Source organism: Camelus bactrianus, chromosome 4, assembly GCF_048773025.1.
Source record: "Camelus bactrianus isolate YW-2024 breed Bactrian camel chromosome 4, ASM4877302v1, whole genome shotgun sequence".
NCBI lineage: Eukaryota > Metazoa > Chordata > Mammalia > Artiodactyla > Camelidae > Camelus > Camelus bactrianus.
The window spans coordinates 43601030-43619097 of NC_133542.1; the positions used below are offsets into that span (position 1 = coordinate 43601030).

General features: G+C 35.6%; 1 long non-coding RNA gene across 7 annotated transcripts in view; it reads right to left on the bottom strand.

The window, feature by feature from the left end:
- LOC123616261 (uncharacterized) overlaps positions 1 to 18068 on the bottom strand; it is a 556494-nt gene that overhangs the window by 153144 nt on the left and 385282 nt on the right. For all 7 annotated transcript variants that reach the window (XR_012506409.1, XR_012506412.1, XR_012506411.1 and 4 more), the window contains one exon: positions 7494 to 7602. This is a non-coding gene — a long non-coding RNA (uncharacterized LOC123616261). The remainder of the gene's footprint in view (positions 1 to 7493; positions 7603 to 18068) is intronic.

Genomic DNA, 18068 nt, shown 5'->3' on the forward strand with positions numbered 1-18068 from the left:
TGATGGGCAGGTGTGGCTCATGATCACTAGATGACCCACAGCCAGGTTCTCTATCTTTATCATCGTAGGAACTATTTTTCAAGTGAAGCAAGACTCTTCACTGCCAATGGCAAAGTCTTGCCCCCAAATCCTTAGGATGTGCATGGTGGTTCTCCTATTATTAGGTCCTGCCATAACTCCAGATGGCATGTTTTCTCACAACATATACCATATTCTTAATCACATGGGCCAAACAGCAGGGCCTCTTGAACTGAAACCTGGAGTGCTACAGAATACTTCACTGCTCTTGCGCCCACTCAAAGCTGACAGATTTTCATGTCACTCAATATACTGGAGATAGTGTAAATCCAAGAGTTGAATCATCTGCCTCTGCAACCTGAAGAGGCCCGCTGGGCCTCCTTCATAGAAGGAGATGTGAGATGAAATGGTTTGTCCTTTACTAAGGAGAGGATGTCATGAGATGTCTCAAACTAATGGACTCCTAAATATTTTACTAATGTTGTGAGCCATTCAAATTTCACAGAATTTATTTCCCACCTTCCAGAGCACACATATCTTAACAATGCCCCAACATACTGGCTGCATCTTGAACAGCTGGTCCAATTAGCAGGATGTCAGCAATATGGGCCCAGTGTCAAGTCTTATGAGATGCCCAGGCAATCCTGGTCCCTTCAGACTACACCATGACAATGAGTTAATACAGCCCAGAGGCAGGACCATAAATGTACATTCCACTCTTCCAAGTAAATGTGAACTGTTTCTGATACTCTTTCTTAATAAGATGGAAGAAGAAGCATTAGTCCTATTAATGGCCACACACCACGTTTCTGAGGCCATGTTTCTCTGCTCTAGCAAAGATATTATATCTGGGTGGTACTACAGTCCATGCTGAGTTTACAGTAGTCCTCTATTATCTTCCAGAATTCAACTAGATTTTAAGTGGCCAGACTAGAAAAATAAATGGGGATATGAGTGGGCCCACTACCCCTGTATCTATTAGTCTTTATATCTTTATGTCCTTGGGATAAAATACTGTATGATTTTTCTATCCTCTGGGTGAGATAACAGCCTCTTTACATGCTACTAAGCAGGCCCTTTGACATTTATATTCAGTATTTAATTGCTAATTAAACACTCCCTGCTTTTTATGTCTTTTCCAAAATATCAATCATGTTTAGCAACAGTCACCCAATTAAAGTGTCCTTAGAATTATCCCTCTGTCTATACACACACACATACTTCTCAAGTACTTGATAGGCTGCCCCTGACATGGTAGCCATTTCCCAAAGATTCCCCCTCTCCCACAGTGAAATTCATCTCCTATTATTCACACCTTTGTGTAAGCAATTTCTTTGAATCTGGATGGGCCCTATAACTTGCTTTTGACCAATAAAATACAGTAAGAGCAATGCTGCATAGCTTTAGAACTTAAGCTGTAAGGGTCTCCTGAACACTTACTCTTAGGCTGTATCCTCTCTGATCCTGGAGTGTACGTCATGAGAAATCAAAGCCACATGCATGGGCCACATATAGGTACACTTCTCCACAGTCCAAGCTGATCTCCCTGTCAACAGACAGCATCAACTTCCAGCAAGGTGAGTGAGCCGTTTCAGATGGCTCCATTTGCACTTTTTGATGACAGCAGCTTTGGCTGACACCAGAGAACAACAGTATGGAAGCCCCTAAATGACAACTCCCCAGCTAAGCCTTCATAACCCACAAAACTTTGTTTTCATAACACTAAATTTTGGACTGGTTTCTTACACGGCAGTAGGTAACTGAAACAACTGGTATACTCTTCCTAATTCACCAATAAAAAAATTTAACTATTACAAACCTACTTTGTGCCAGGAGTTATTCACATTTATATATATTCACATTCCATTCAATGATGGAGTCATCATTGCTAGCTAACTGACATACGAAACAGCTCCTGCATCTCATCTTAGCAACTATTTTCTAACACCACTCCTGGTACCAACTGATGAAGTTTGGGTTCCCCAGAAAGATTTGTGAGACACAGATTAGAGTACAGAAAATTTCTTAGGGATTTCCCTTAGGATCAAGAGCTGTGGAATGGAAGGGGCAGGGGGAAAGGAGAGAAAACAGAACTGAGCAGATTGAAAAATTGGGTTGTAATGTAGTCTTAATAAAGGCCTCAGCTGATCCTACAGGGAGCTCTGAAGGTAGGAAGTCCTAAAAGGAAGATAGGGCAGTTTTCTCATAGCACCCCAAACATCAACCTTCCCTTGTCTTTGCCTGTCAACTTTTGCCGAATTCAGATGTTAACTGGGATGCATGTTCCATCAGCAGACATTTCTTCACTCCACTTATACCCCAGGTAGACGTCCCAACACACATTCTCAAAGCATCTACCTTTTGTTGTTCTATGGTACTTATCAAACCGTATTATACTTTCTTGTCTTTCTCTCATTCCACTGAATTGTAACTGTAAAACTGTAAGCATATTTTTATACACAGTAATAATAACAATACTGGACATACAGTAATTCTTTAAAAATATAAATAGTCAATTATTATTTAAGTGAATAGTAGTATGACAAAATCATTGTCAAACTACAAATAACTATCTTCTCTTTGCCACTCTCATGTTATTGCTTTGATCTAGCAGGGGTTAGCTTAGAGGAAGGTAGATTTACAGATTCAGAGTGCTTATGTTAGTGATAATCCCAAGAGTACACTCACAAATGTTTGATCAAAATCAAAGAAGGCAGGAAAAAAGGGAACATATAAAAGAAACAAGTGCAATGAATAGAAAACAGGAAACATGGTAGGTGTTAATGCAACTATATCAATAAAAGCTTTATAAAGAGATTGGCAGAAAGGATTTTTTTTTAAACTGAAGCAAATGTCTAGAAGAAACTTATTTTAAATACAAAAACAAAAATACATTAAAAGTAAGAGAATACAGAAAGATACACCATGCTAGCACTACTCTTGAGTAGCTATATTAATTTCAGACAAAGCAGACTTCAGCGCAAGGAAAATAAACAGGGATAAAAGAAAGCATTATAAAATTATAAAGGAGTCAATTCTCCAAAACATAATAGTTCTTCAAATGTATGCACTTAATAGACTGTTAAGAGGCAAAACTGATAGAACTTCAAGGGGGAATAGACGAACCCATTATAACTGAAGACTTCCACACCCCTCTATCAGTAATTGACAGATCTAGCAGTTAGAAACTGTGTAAGAATAGAGTTGATATGGAAAGCACCATCAAATTTATCTAATCAAAATTTACAGCATGCTTCACCAAACAACAGTAGAATAAACATTCTTCTCAAGATCACAACGAACATTCACTAAGACAAACCACATTCTGGACTACAGAATACACCTTAGCAAAAATCATACAAAACATGCTCTCAGACCACAATGGAGTTAAACTGGAAATCAATAGCAGAATAGTAGGAAAATTCCAAAATACTCAGATATTACACAACACTGCTCTTAATAACACATAGGTCAATGTGGAGGTCTTTAACGAAAAAATTTTAAATATTTCCAATTAAGCAAAAATGAAAATATAATTTATCAAAATTTCTGGAATACAGTGAAAGCAGTGCTTAGAGGGAAATTTATAAAATTGATATATTACAGAAGACCTAAAATCAATCATCTAAGCTTAGGAAAATGGGGGAAAGAGTAATATAAGCCTAAAGCAAGCAAATAATGATGATAATAATAATAATTTATAGCAATAATCAATAAAATTGAAAACAGGAACTCAGCAGAGAAAAATCAACAAAACTAAAAGCTATTTTTTTTAAAAAATCAATAAAATTCACAAAATTCTAGCCAAGCCATCTATAGAAAAATGAAAGAACAAAAAATATTAATATCAGAAATGAAAGAATGGTCATCACTACTGATAACTTGGACATTAAAAGGGTTATAATATTATAATGACATGATAAACAACTCTATGTCTACAAATGTGGTAACTTACATGAACTGGGCCAATTCTTAAGACATGATCTATGAAAACTCACTAGAGGAATAAATAACCTAAATAGGTCTATAGATATTAAGTAAATTGAATCAAATAATTAATAATCTTCCTAAAAAGAAAGCACCAGACCTAGGTGGGTTCATTGGTGAATTCTATCAAACATTTAAGAAAGGAATGACACCAATTTTATGCACTCTCTTTCAGAGTATAGAAGCATAGTTGACAGTTTTTTACTTATTCTTTGAGGCCTATATTACCCTAAAACCAAAACCAAAGCTATTACAGGGAAGGAAATCTATAAACCAGAGTCTCTTCTATAAACCAGTATCTCTGATGAACATAGATGCAAAAATTATCAGCAAAATCTTAACAAATCTAATCAAATAATGTAAAAATAATTGTACATCATGTCTCAGAGGGATTTATTCCAGGTAAGGCTGGTTCAACATTTCAAAATCAATTAATATAATCAACAAGATACAGAAGAAATATTATACGATCATATCATTAGATGCAGAAAAATACTCGAAAAAATTCAGTATCTATTCATAATTAAAACTTTTGGAAGTAAGAAATAGAAGGAAACTTTCTTAATTTGATAAAGAAAATCTACAAAAAACCTACAACTAACATTGTACTTAATGCTACGAAGCTGGTTGCTTTTCTGCTAATATCAGGAACAAGACAATGTCTTCTATCACTACTCCTTTTCAATGTCATATGCCAGTCCTAGCTAATGCAATAAGACAAGAAAACAAAGTAAAAGTTATACAGATAATGAAGGAGTAAATACAACTGCTTTTGTTCAGATACATGATTGTCTACGTAGAAAATACCAATGAATTAACAACAACAAAAAAAGCCTCCTGAAACTAATAACCAATTATAACAAAATTGCAGGATATGTAGTAAATATACAAAAGTCAGTTGCTTTTCTATATACTAGCAAGGAACTATTGGAATTTTATGTTAAAAACACAATACCATTTACGTTAACCCCAAAAAAAGAAATACTTCAGTACAAATTGAACAAAATATGTACAAGATCTACATGAGGAAAACTAGATCTTAATGAGTTATTTCAAGTTTGCATGTTCATGGATTGGAAGACTCAATATAGTAGGGATGTCAATTCTTTTCAACTTGGTTTGTAGACTCAAATGCAATCCCAATCAAAATGCCAGCAAGTTATTTTGTTGGTATCAACAAACTGATTTCAGCATTAAGACAGACGAGCGAAAGACTAGTACAGCTAACACAATACTGAAGACAAAATGAAGTAGAGGGCGGGGGAGGGGAAGGAGAGGAAGGAAAAGAAGAGGAAGAACACAGGAGGACTGACACTATTTAACTTTAAGATTTAATATGATGCTACAGGAATCAAGACAATGTGGCACTGGTGAAAGAACAAATATATCACTGTAACATAATGAAGAGCCCCCAAATAGACCTACATATATAGAGTCAACTGATCTTTGCCAAAGGAGTAAAAACCATTCAGTGAAGAAAAGAGATACTCTTTCCAACAAATGGTGCTAGAAGAGTTGTAACCTATATATTAAAAAGATCTAAACACAGAGCTTAGACCTTTCACTAATTTCACCTATCATAATTAACTCAAAATGGATCATAGGACTAAATTTAAAACGCAACACTGTCAACTATATGACCACCGGGAGACAACATAGGAAAAAATCTAGGTGATGTTGGTTTTAGTAATGAGATTTTAGATGCAGCACCAAAAAGCACAATCCATGAAAGGAAAAAACTGAAAAGTTAGAAATTTATTAAAAGACACACTTCTGCTCTATGAAAGAAAATATTTGCAAAATGCATATCCAATAAAGAATTTGCAATGAAAATATACAAAGAATTCTTACAAGTCAGCAATAAGGAAACAAGTAACCCAATTAAAAACGGGCAGAAGAGCTGAACAGACACCTAACCAAAAGTATACATATAGCAAATAAGCATATGAAAAGATGCTTGACACGACATGTAGCTAGGGAACTGCAAATTAAAATGATAATGAGATACCACTATACTTCTATTAGATGGCTAAAATCCAAAACACTGGCAATATCAAATGTTTGCAGAGGTGGAGCAATAAGACCTCTCATTCATTGCTGCTGGAAATGTAAAATGACACAGGCACTTTGGGAAGAAAGATTGGCAGTTTCTTTTCAATTGTAATTCTAGGTATTTACCCAATTGAGTTCAAAACAAAAATCTGTTTATAGCAGCTTTATTCATAATCACCCAAAACTGGAAACAATCAAGAGGTTCTTCAGTAGGTAAATGAATAAAAAAACTGAAATATCCATACAATGCAATATTATTCAGTGATTAAAAAAAAGTGAGCTATCAAGCCACAAAAAGACATAGAGGGACCTTAAACACATATTGCTAAATGATGGAAAGTGGTCCAAAAAGGCAACCTACTATCTGATTCTAACTATATGACATTCTGGGAAAGGAAAAGCTATAGGGACAATAAAAAGGTCAGTGGTTGCTGGCGCTCAGATTGAGGGTGGGGGATAACACTGGGAACTTGTAGGGCAGTGAAACCATTCTGTGTAATACCGTAATGATAAATACACGACATTATGCATTTGTGAAAACCCACAGAACTATACAAAGACTGAACCTTAACAGAAACTACTGACTTCAGTTAGTAACAGTGAACCAATCTTATTTCATTAATTGCAACAACTGTACCACACACTAATGCCAGATGTTCCTGCGTGTGAGTACTGGGCAGGCAGCTGGGATATGGGGATTCTATTATCTGTTCATTTGTTCTATAAATTTAAAACTGTTCTAAAAAGCACTCTATTAATTAAAAAAAAAACAATTAGCATGTGATGAGTTTGAAAAAGAAAATTAGAGAACCCGTAAGAATAAAGGTGAGACTAATTTAGAAAGCTACTAAGGTTAAGTTAGAGAATAATGGTGGTTTAAAGTAAGGTCAGAGTGATGAGAATGAAGTGAAATTTAAAGATTCAAAATTCAGAATACTGGGAGGAGGCGAACAAAGAGACAGAGACAGAGAGAGACAGAGAGAGAAATGTTTATAGAAGGGTGAGTGGGAAGAGATGACAGATAAGAGGAGACAAGCTGATCCCTCAAGTTTCTGGCTTGGCGAAAAAGAAGTCTTCAGCAATTATCAACACACCACTATGATACTAGAAAGAAATATCCATGGGTATTATAGAGATTCAGCTTGCTTAGAATCAATAAACATTGCTAGTAATCTTGCTAAAAAGAATAGACTAAAACTATTTTAAAGTTTTCTATGGAATTCCAAAAGCTTATAGAGACTTAATAGTCTATCATGATGATAGAAGATGCTTAATACACAACAGTATCTAAATGATTTTCCTTTGTAGTCAGACCATGAAACATGGATTCTGATCGTCCTACTCATGATGGATATAGAATTGATGATGTGGACCACTCGGGTAACTTTTTAAAAATTCAGTATTTCTACTTAGCAATGGTAAAACAGACAGTTTACCTGTGGTTTCAAGGAAGGAGACTTTCTGTGATGTCAGCAGTGGGGCAACAGCAACACCTTCTTAAAGTCCATGTCTCTTTGTCTTGGCTCACACTCCTGTTGTCGAAACCTGTGATAAACGGAGCAGAAAAGATTTATTGGTATGCTTTCCTATCATATTAGACAAGATATACAGAAATGGATGCTTGAAATACTCATTAATAAGACATGAGTTGTCAACATTGTATAGCAGGGGAGGCTAAATCTATTATGATTAAGGGCTCTCATCTTAAAGGTAATTTGCACTAAAAGGTAGGCAAACAGCCAAAAGCCCATAACTGTACTTGCATTAGAAGGACTTGGAAGGAAAAGAGAAGACACATTTTGTTTCAGGGTCTTGGTTTACAGGAAATGCCTCTGTGTGTGTGTGTGTGTGTGTGTGTGTGTGTGTACGTACGTACGTACACATACGTACGCACGCCTACGCCTGCATGAAAAGTAAAAAAAGAGAAAAATAAAAAGCCACAGCAGAGGTATATTGTACCTCTATTTTTCACTCAATATAAACTATGTGATATTCAGGAAGAAGAGAGTTAAATTCAACCAACATTTTTGGCCTACTGCGAGGAATCCATAGAATTAGAAACATGATACATTTTACTTGATGACATTTATTTGAAGATTTTGTTCAAATGATCAAATAAGCCATTTTGGACATTTACTTGGCTCAGCTTAATCTAACATCGCTGACTTCATAAAAGTGACTTCCTGTAAAACATCAAGTCAAATTTATTCATTTTTGTGGTCAGATTTCTCAACCAGTTGGGATTGCATTCATCTCCATGTAAAGAAAACCGTATTATAATACGGTCTAATTTTGTTCACAGAATAAGAGAACAAGGAGTCCAGAGATAGGAGCCCCAGGCTGTGGAGCAGTTTTGTTATGCCAGTAATGCCCACACAGCCTCTCTGTCTGCTCCTTCATCCTTATTATGTGGTTTCTTCTTCCTACTTGTTGACTCAGAGTTTATAAGAAGGTGTTTCAGTCTTAAATTTACATTCTAGGGGAAAAAAGGCAAAGGCACACAAAAAGAATACATGCCAGCTCAAGCTGTCTTTATAAAAATTTTAAAACAGGAAAGCCATAGCACTTCCAGAATCCCAATCCAATTGACTTTTGTTTACACCTCACTGCCTAAGGCTGGGTCACATGACTACCCATAGCTGCGAGGCAGCTGAGGGGTCAGGTTTTCCTCTAGTATGGGCATACTGCTGTCCTAAGCCAACTTACAGTCCTGGTAGTAGTAAGGGGCAGAATGTTTATACACCGAGCCAGATCTACAACCTTCTTTCCACTCTAAACCCCACTAGCCTCCTCATTCTCACTTTCACACTTTGAAAGTATTCATATTCACCTTTCTGAAGACAGTGACACTTGAGAAATAGTTATTTTCTTGTCTGGGTACTTTGGCAAAAATAAAGACCTATTCTTTCAGAGAGGAAACAGAAGTTCTATGACCAAAATCTTCTATGATTATAATACAACCAAATACAATAGAAGACAAATACTAATAGAGCCAACAGCAGTCTACATGTTATGACTGGGCACAAATGCATCCATAGTCTCTGATAATACCATGACATCACAAAGACCTGGAAAAAAATCTGGGTTCCCCATAACCACAACTGGTGTGACATCCTAGATGTTCTCACTTGTTTGCTAGAGTGGGTAAGCATTAATACTAATTTTTTAAGAAGCTCGGTCTTGTATGTATTATAATTTTTTACAACTACACTTATTTACCCTATTTTTAGATGTCTTATAATGCAAACATAACTCTTTTTCTCAGCATAGGCAGGATATTTCTCAGAGACTCCTCTATTGATTTCCAACCCATTCCTGAGCTCCAGGCTCAACATGTATAATGCCATAAATCCAAGTTAACAAATGAATGGGTTATGCATTTTACCACAGAATCAAGTGAATTCTTTCCCTTACTTTCCTTTCTTCTTTCCCTTCTTCCTTCCTCCTTCTGGAGTATGGTATGAAAAAGCATGAAAGAATTTTTAAAAAGTCTTGGAAACTGGAATCACATGTGTCACTTGGACAGTGTCGGAATTCTAGTGCTGATTTGTAAAGTTCACGCAGAGATTTCATAGTGATTCACATTTAATTTTTAATTGTGGCAATTTCTGAAAGGTTATACATACAGACCTATACACTGCCAAAGAAAGAGATAATTAGGATAAAAATACTTGTTTAATACCAACAAGACTACATCTAAAACTGAAAAAGATGCAAACTTCTATATTTCAATTCAAGAACTCAATTCGTTAAGAATGAAATATAAGATGAAAACAATCATGCTTCATCATAGTTCAAATTAACCAAGCACTGGCTCAGCAAAAGTCAGGAACCTAACAGAGTTTGCTTCTAGAAAAATAAAAAATTCAGTACCCACCTAAATCAGGTGACAGGCCCCCTTTATCTGTGTTGATTAGATCACATTAGTATGCAAAAGATGTTTAATTCTGGGATCTGGACAAATAAATAGAGCAAGTCCAGAAGACAGTCAAAATAACAGGGGCCTGGGAACCATTGCATTTAAGAAAGATAAAACTGTTGAAAGAGCTGAGAATTCTTAACATGAAAAGGAATAACACTGATTTTGGAGGACAGGGAAGTGGTACAGGGAAGATAAATAGAAACAAAGTATTCATGGGAAAAAAAGCTTTTTTTTCTCTTTCTTTTCCCCCAAAGCAAACGATGACACTTTCTGCTTAAACCCTCGCTGGTTTCCCAATGTATTCTATCCCTGAAAACATGTGGCCCTGCACCTGCTGCCCCTCATCGTGCCACCTGCTTTCATGCTGACTTCTGTGCACCCATACCGACTTCCACTGGCTCTCTGACATGCCAAACCATTCCTGATGATGTCCTTTAGAGAGGACTGTGACGGCCACTTTCTCTAAAGGAGTATTCTGTCTCTCTCGGGCACTCCTGATGCACTCCCCAGTTTATGTCCTTCCCTCTCACTGCTGTCTTGTTTACTGATTCATTTCTTCATCACCTCTACACTAGAACACATTCAATGAGGGCAGAGAACCCTCATTTTTACTCACAAGTGCACTCCTGGGATCTAGAACAGTGTTTGGTGCACAGCAGTTGCCAAGTAAATATTCATCAGTTTAATCAATTATACCAGAAGGCAGAATTTGTCTCAAAAAAGAAAATTGTAAGGCAGTAGGGCTTATTTTAATACAAGGAAGAACAGGATAAAAATCTGTAGAGGCAAAAATACAGTTGCCTCCCCTGAGTCTTAAAGCTCAGACTGAAAGTTGACCTAACATAGTTGCTTTAGAAGCAAGGTGGAAATAAGTTAGAAAACTAAATAAGCTGATCTCATACATCCTTTCTATCATATGAGTCTATGACACAAATCAACCATGCTATGAGTTCCTTGAGAGGAGGAATTTTTAATTCATTTTTATACTCCCAGTGAAATACCTGGCTCAGATTTTTAAATAAAAAAGTCATTTTGAATTTAATCAATACTGTCAGCTATATTAATAACTACGTATCCATCAGGGTCTGGTCAGGACAGAGAAGCTGCACCAGTGAATTGAACAGGGAATGAAGAACTGTTAACTACAGTGGTTCATCCTGGTGAAACGTGGCTAACAACTGATGGGGTGAACAGAAGGTGAATGGAAGGAACAGCCGCAGGGAGCAGCTGCCTCCCCAAGGTGCTGGGAGAAAAGTGAACAAGGAAGAACCCACAGGTTACGAGGGTGAGACTCAGACCTCTTAAGGGCATGAAAGGACCACAGTAAGGACCCCTCACCCACCCGTACAGTGAAACCTGCAGGGCCTGCCACTGACTTACCAACTCACCACCACGCAAAAACGAATACCCAAGAAAGAGCACAGCCCTCCTTCCTCCAGCCTAGCAATCTTCCTCTGTGCTCGATGCTGGCGGAGCCTAACCTCAAGCCCCTGATGAAGAAGAAATGTTGTTTGCTGAATTCAGTTCCAATAGCACAGAGTAGGACAAAGGAGGGTGGGTTTCGTGCTAAGAAGCAATACATTAAGGACTGGCACACTCCCAGCTTTTTCCCCCCAAGTATTTAAGGGAGTTTTCAAAGGATCATGTCCACTATCAACATAAAACAAATACGTAAGTGAGTCGTTAGAAATACATAAAAGCAGGAAAATGAAGGCGAATCCAGGGGTTTTATAGACTCACAAAATACATGCTTTCATGGCTGGTACCTATTTTGTACACATTACTGAACTTAACTCTCACAAAATCCTTGCAAGACAGGTATTATCCTCAATTTTATAGGTGAAGAATCTCCCTGAAAATCAAGTCCTTTTTTAATTGCAGGGCCAAAAATGGTTATATGCCAAAGTTTATAATTTCCATTATATCGAACTACCTCCTTGGGATGTCTGTGGAGGTGAGATATGATTAGGAAGAAAGACATTCAGAATGGAAAGTGCTGCCTTTGCTCTTTATTTTTTCCTTTTTATTGCTCTGCTATTTTTCATAGGCAAACTTCCTCACCAACATTGCTAGCACAATGATGTATTAAAATGAGATGTGGGAACCCAGCAAGTGTAGTAACAGCATTCCATATAGATGGAACTAGCACACAAACCGCAACATTTCTCGTGGGAGTAGTAGAATCCAGTTTCTCTATCCAAAAAGAAAAAAATGAGGAATGTGTAGCTCTAGATCTATTGGTACTCAAAGCTAAGCTTTCAAGCCAGCAAATCAACAATTAATATTTAAAGAAGAAATAAAAGCCAGGTCAGCAGCAAGCATCCTTTAGAAGTCATCACAGAGACTATTTTTATTGAAACTTTCATTTTGTTGACCCATTTTTATGACTTTTATTATAGGATACCTTTAGTCATACACTCAAGAGCATCATTTCAAAACTCCTTTAAGAAAAAGATAAAAATTTCAGGCACCACTGAATATTTTACCAGTGTTCATTAGAAACAAAACAATAATGGTGAGTCAAACTTGAGTGCAAGGAGAAAGCAACTGGTCTTCTGTGCGAGGAAAATGCCACACAGGGTTCATCTGAGTAAGAGAGACGGTTGTTATTATTGTCCAGACTTAGCCAATTTTGTCACTGTTGTCCACAACAACAACAACTGGAGCAGATTTAGAATTTGTCCTTCTCAGTGGATTTTTTTCTAGCTTCTGCCACCTTTATTGCAATACACAACAGGTGGGTAATGAACAGAGTGAAGCGGACAATTTGACACAAGGAACTAAATAGTCTCATGTGTCTAACATGAGCTGGGATGAGAATGGTGACGAAGAACTCAGTGATTAACTTTGCTCAAAAGCAAAGATCTGATAGAAGGAGCAATTTGGTAGATCAAATGAGACTGTGTATGTAAGAGCATTAAGGGAGCAGTAAAATGTGAGGCTAAACCTTCAACAGGTTGAATCACAAATGTGATCCTTCCTGAGACTGTAGACAGTTTAGCTTCATAGGTGGATTTTTGTTTTCCTTATTTTAAATGTAAGAGAAAATACAGAGAAGAGAGCAAGAATAAATGAAAACCTGTTATCAGTGACACAGAATTTAATCTGCTTAACTATAGTCATTTCACTTTTGCATGTTGTATTTTTTTATATCATTACAATCACATTGCCCATAATAATTCTACTTCCTCTTGGCATCTTATTTGATGTTTCTTACCACTTTTCACAATTTTAAAAAACATTCCAGTCACATCATCTAAATATAATACCATTTGATCAGTTAGTTCAGTTCTATATCTTTATAACTTCTAGGGAATTGTATTTTTTAAGAAATTCTAAAATCCAGTGATACTAGTGGAATAAAAAAGAACAGCCAGCCAGTGTAAACTCCTTCAATTGTCTCTGCTACTTTCCAACAACACTGAATGAATGGATGCCTGCTGAAAACATTTTCCCCAACCCCCATTTTTTAACATAGTACAATACACATAACATAAAATTTACCACCTTAACCATTTTCAAGTAGAAAATTTAATGGTATTAAATGCGTAATATTGTGCAACCGTCACCATCATCCATTTCCATAACTTTTCATCTTGTAAAACCGTAACTCTGAACCCAATATACAATAACTCCCTACTGTCTCCTTCTCCTTGCCTCTGGTCCATTCTACTATGATTTTGACTACTTTAATATCTCATGTAAGTGGAATCATAATGTACTTGTCTTTTTGTGAATGGCTTATTTCATGTAGCATAATATCCTCAAGGTTCATACATATGCCAGCTATAGTATATGTCAGAATTTCCTTCTTTTTTAAGGCTACATAATATTCTATTTTACGTATACACTACATTTCGCTTATCCATTCATCCCATTGGGTTGTTTCCATGTTTTGGTTATTGTGAATAATGATGCTATGAACATGCGGGTACAAATATCTCTTCAAGACTGCTTTCAAGCTTTGGGTATATTCCCGGAAGTAGAATGGCTGGGTCATACTGTAATGTTATTTTTATTTCTTGAAGAACCACCACACTGTATTCTACAGCAGCTGTTCATTATATTCTCACCAACAGTGCACAAGATTTCTAACTTCCCTACATCCTTACCAGTACAGCATTTTCTGATTTTGGCAGTAGCCATCTTAATGGGTATGAAGTGGTATCTCACTGTACTTTGACTTGCATTTCCTTAGTATCAATGTTGATTTGAGCATCTTTTCATGTTCTTATCAGCCACGTGTATATCTTCCACTCCCTAACCAGAAATGCCTAATCAAGTCTTTTGCTCATTTTTGAATCAGTTTGGGGTTTTTTTTGTTGTTGTTGAATTTTATAAGTTCTCTATATATTCTAGATACTAACCCCTTATCAGATACATGACTTGCAAATATCTTCTCCCATTCTGTAGGTTTCTCTATTGAAACTGTCTTTTGATGCATAATTTTTTAAAATTTTCATGAAGTCTAATCAACTTTTTTCTTTTGTTGCCTGTGTCTTTGGTGTCAGAGGCAGGAAGTCATTGACAAATTCAATGTTGTGAAGTTTCTGCTCTATATTTTAGGAGTTTTACATTTTTAGGTTTTTGACATGTTTTGAGCTAATTTATATATATAGTGTTAGGGAAGTGTCCAACTTCATTCTTTTGCCTATTGATATCCAGTTTAAAAACTGTATAAAAGGTGAGTGTCAAGGTTAACTGGAGTATTTTAAGACCAGTAAATTGAAGGGATAATGGTATTAATAACTATATTAGAGCAACCCAGAAGGTAAGAGTTAGGCCATGCCATCAATTCCTAACGCAACAACAACAGATTACTACCAAGATCTCAAGTGTCATACATAATTCACAGACACAGCTGAATAACTGTGCAGATTTTCCTGTGTGGTCTCTCATAATTTCTCTCTAAAATACAAACACACAGAACAAAACAAAAGCTGGCAGACTAGTTACTGACAAGATCTGAGGGTTTCCATAAGCTGCAAATCCATGGATAAAATTGGTGAAGGGGAGGTACTTTACCCATCTATGTGTTGCACATAGGTGCAAAGAAACTAAAAATATGAATTCACCTTCCCATAAAACATACCTACTGGCTCAGAATCCTGTTGTGTGTTCCAACCATTTGAGGTAGACAACTGACTTACAGACAGACAGATTAAAAACCAGATTTTCATCCCTCTGTAGCAGGAGTCGACAAAATTTTTCTCTCTAGAGCCAGATAATAAAATTTTAGGCTTCATGGGCCATCAGGTCCTTGTGTAACTATTCAACTCTGCCATCATCACATGGAAGGAGCCATAGACAAATATATGAACAAATGGGCATGATCATCATCCAATAAAACTTGATTTATGAAATCAGACAATAGGTTATTGTTTGGTGACTCCTGCTGCATGGTATTTCTGGATTTTCTTTTATTTTGTTTTTGTTTTTTTTCAGGCAGCCTGAGTAATCCCTCTGTCTCTTAGCACTCCCTAAACACCACCACACTGTCAATATCACCATGACCCTGAATCACTTAATAGTACCTATCCTTAAGTTTCACCTTACTTTTTACTTTCTCTACAAGGCCTTCCCTTACCCCATTGCTAAAATAAGGTTCCTCATGTTAAACTCTATTGAGCTGCACGTACTTCCCTTTCCACTGCATGTACCCCAACTCTAATGTTTTTATCAACTACACTGAAGTTTCAGGAGATCAAGATGTGTGTCCATCATCTATTCTCAGCACAGCCCAGTATATAATGATGCTCAGTAGATACTGGCAGACTATAATAAAATTGAACGGAATAGAAATGAAAGATAACAAAAAAAAAGTTTAAAACTTCAAACTTAGCTTAAGGGAAAAAAGAGCAATTTTGACATAAAAACAAATCAATAATATAATTAAAAATACTTTCAGAAACTGTAAAATTAAAGGACAAAAACTGTCATGAAAAGAAGAGTCAAAATGACAAAAAAGCAATCTATATTTAAACATACTCTGGAAAATACTGAGTATAGGAATAACAAAAATATCATTAAACATATGGGAAGAAAAAGAAATATAACAATAAAAAAATCACAATTTTATCATCAAGCTAATTTTACAGTCTAAAACACTAATATATGTCAATATCTTTGAAGTAAAAGACTAATTGCTATCTAATTTATGTGTGAAAGAAACAAATTTTTCCAGCTATCCCTGTGTTCCAATATGCCAATTTATACCTTTCTTGAAAAAATTTGTGTTTTATACAACAATTGACTAAATGATGGACCAAAAACAATAGGATAATAAAGGAGAAAAAATTAAATTGAAAAACTTTAAATACACAGTGAAACCAATTTAAAAAAGAATTGAGTAATAATAAATGGGAACTGAATGCAAAATAGTCCTCAAAATAGATGTTTGTAACATGATTATATGATAATCTAAGGTTTTCATATCTAAGCTTCTATATATATATAATCTGGGAATGGAAAGAAAAGTGGAAGTAAAAGTTTAGTAAATGCCTCATTTTGCCTGAGTGGGACTCAGAAGATACTTCTGAATTTTCATCTTGTTTTAATAACCAAAGATGAGTAAGTAAAAGATTTTACAGGTTTTAAATAGAACCAACAGATGGTTGAAACTAGTATTCATAACCATCAAATCATTTGGAAAAGTTAAATAAGTTCATATAGTAAAATATCAAAAAATAGAAAACATCAAAAGACAAAGGAACAAATATTGCAACTTTAAGTTTTTTCTGTATAGCAAAGGGAACTATATTTAATATCTTGTAGTAACCTACAATGAAAAAAATAAGAAAACAAATATATGTATGTATATGTATGACTGAAATAGTATGCTGCACACCAAAAATTGATAATTGTAAACTGCCTGTTCTTCAATTTTATGTAAAAAAAAAAAAATTGGTTTAGTCAATGAATGTAAAGAGCTCGATCTTCTGTCTTAAAAAGTAATGACTCTCATAAAACCCAACAGACATTTTTCCTAAAGAAAAGATACTGCGCAAGTGCAAGGCAACATGCTCATGAAAATAAGTTCAACATCATTAATTTTCAGGGAAATGCAAATCAAAACCACAAGATACTATTTCACACTTACTAGGATGACTATAATAAAAAAGAGATAACATGGGTATGGAAAGGGTATGGAAAAACTGGAACCCTCATAGACCGCTGGTGGGATGTAAAATGATACATTCACTTTGGAAAACAATCTGGCAGTTCCTCAAAAAAAGAAGAAAAAAAAAAAAAAAAAAAAGAACATAGACTTCCCATCTGACCCAACAATCGCACTCCAAGGCATATACACAAAAGAAATGAAAACACATTTCCACACAAAAACTTGTACACGAACGTTTATGGCAGCATTATTCATAATGGCTAAAAAGTGGAAATAACCCAAATGTCCATCAGGTGATGAATGGATAAAAGAAATGTGATATAAGCATGCAATGGAATATTATCCAATCAAAGAAAGAAATGAAGTCCCAACAGATGCTTGAAACATGTAAAAACCTTGAAAACGTTATGCTAAATGAAAAGAAGCCAGACACAAAGGCCGTGTCTTATATGATTCCATTTATAAGAAATGTCCAGAAGAGACAAATCTATAGACAGAAAGTAAATTAGTGATTGATTAGGGCTGGGGTCGAGGGATACAGTGAGTGAGAGGTGATGACTAATGGGTACAGGATTTTGTTTTGAGGTGATGAAACTCTTCTAAAATTGCAGTGATAACTGTGCAACTCTTAATATACTAAAACCCATTAAATTTTATACTTCAGTGAAGTGTAAGGTATATGAATTATATCTCAATAAAGCTGTTACCAAAAAATATTAAAAAGCTACAAGGTACTTTGAAAAAGTACACCTAAGCTGAAAAGACAGAAAAAGACTGAATAAAGATCAGGGGCCAAAAAAAAAAAAGGAAAATGAGCAAATTAACTTCAGATAAAAAGAAATTTAAGAGAAAAAATCATTAAGGGAAATAAGATCATTTGATAGTAATTAAGTAGGTAAAAACCAGCATGAAGATACAAAAGTCAGTGACACTGATGTGCTTACAATAAAGCATTAAAAAAAAGAAGCA